General features: G+C 48.4%; 1 protein-coding gene across 1 annotated transcript in view; it reads left to right on the top strand.

Annotated features, from left to right (window-relative positions):
* lancl2 (LanC lantibiotic synthetase component C-like 2 (bacterial)) overlaps positions 1-1883 on the top strand; it is a 35679-nt gene that overhangs the window by 3521 nt on the left and 30275 nt on the right. The gene's annotated exons all lie outside the window — the stretch shown is intronic.

Here is a 1883-nt window from a genome sequence, read left to right as displayed (position 1 = left end):
CAAGTCCAGTCCCGGGTGGGGCTAAGTCCGGCTGGGATCCAGGGTAGAACTTTACAGTGTTATGAAGGACATCTCACGTTGTCACGAGTACGTCACTTCCTATATGTCACATTCTAGTTATTTGATCATTGTAAACTTTGGTCTAGTTTTAATCAACAAAAAGCAAAGACAGTTAATGTTTATGTAATCTGAGGCTACATTTGGCACCGTCTTTAATGGCTGTTGGACAAAGTGTATGTGGGTGCAGATGGTTATGGATTAGGGATTGACTAATATAGTCTATGAAAATCTGCTCTTGGGTCACGTCTCTCGCCCCCACGCCAGGCGCCATCTCACTTTCTTTATCTCTCCTTGCAGTTCTCATAGTCATAGAACTGGAGTTAACATACATCAAGTAAATACTACGTTGTGATTTGTTTTTACCGCCAAAGTGTTCAGTGTAACAAGCAGAAACATTGGTTGTGTTTAAGCTTTAGCATAGAGAATTGGGATGTTTATTGCAACCTCCAGCAATATCTGCTTCCTTCCATTGGACACACGGCTCCGCTCACTCAGCAGCAGCTCCAGTCGGTGTTCTGTGGCTCAGCCACCTGCAGGAGTGGTGATAGGCTACTAGTTGTGATGTATAACCAATCAGGTGCTGTGGGTGGGACATTGACTGAGACACCGAAAAGCGGCTGCATCAGAGACAAAGGTTGCTCTAGCCATTGAAATTAACTTACACTTGGGGTCTATTTTCCTGGCCTCTAAATAATATCCTAGCAACTTACCAAGTGCCCTGATCAATGAGAAGAGAGCTGTTGTGAAGGGGCGTGGCGGGGGTGGTATCTGGCTCTAGGGCTATTCAGTCAGGTGCCGTTTCAGAGTGAGCCGGGTAGATCTTCGGATGACGACAGTTAGAAACTAGAAGCTAGGATTAAACAGTCCTCAGTCATACCTGGTCGGGTAATACCCAAAGGCTTAGAGGATTGGACCCTTTAAACGGAGAGCTGGTCCAGTACCCCCTGAACAGGGGCATACCGGGATTGAACACGTTAGAACATTTTAAAATTATTCATTTGTTATTTGCAAACGGATAAGAAAAATAAAGATTCAGATATTCGTAAAAAAATGCTGAATATCGCAGCCTATAATTGTTTGACCCTTCGAATAGATGTATAGGGGTGAAGTGTTAAAGAGCAGGCTGGCAGTAAATCTGCTCTGTCATGAGGAAGGCAGTGCTGCTGCAGCAGGACTGTTTTCCATTTGACAAGAACAGTACTGGACTATATCAAGTTCTGTATTGGAAATGTGACTGTGGACAAAATCATTGGGTTTTCCCTAACCAGAAACCCTGGATGACCAGCCATATCCGTACAATCCTCAGAGCCCGTGAGCAGCCCTCTGTACTGGGCTGCTCGAGCTGACCTGAAAAAAGAGCCAAGGAGGACCACAAGAGGAGCATAGAGTCCCCCCTGTCCAGCAACAACACACAGGAGGTGTGGCGGGGCATACAAGACATCAGTAACTACAGAAGCTATGGTGCAACATCAGACGACCTGGGTGCAAACCTGGCAGAGTCATCACAACAGCACCACTCATCTTCCCCAGCCCTGCGTACACCCCGACCTGGTTCCTGCACTACCCCAGCCCTGCCCCCATCCACATCTGGTTCCTTCACCACCCCACTCACTGTGAGGGAGCACGACGTCAGATGAGTACTCCTGGCAGTGAACCCAAGGAAGGCTGCTGGCCCAGACGGAGGACCTGGCAAGGTGCTTGGGGTGTGCGCTCACCAGCTCGGCCTCATCTTTACCAGGATCTTCGACCTCTCCCTGGCCCGGGCAGCCGTCCCGCCCTGCCTAAAATCTGTCACAATCATCCCAGTGCCGAAGAAGTCTCCC

The sequence above is a fragment of the Etheostoma spectabile genome, chromosome 22 (assembly GCF_008692095.1).
Source record: "Etheostoma spectabile isolate EspeVRDwgs_2016 chromosome 22, UIUC_Espe_1.0, whole genome shotgun sequence".
Classification (NCBI taxonomy): Eukaryota; Metazoa; Chordata; class Actinopteri; order Perciformes; family Percidae; genus Etheostoma; species Etheostoma spectabile.
Note: the sequence above shows the minus strand (reverse complement) of the source record. Positions and strands in the feature narration are given on the sequence as shown.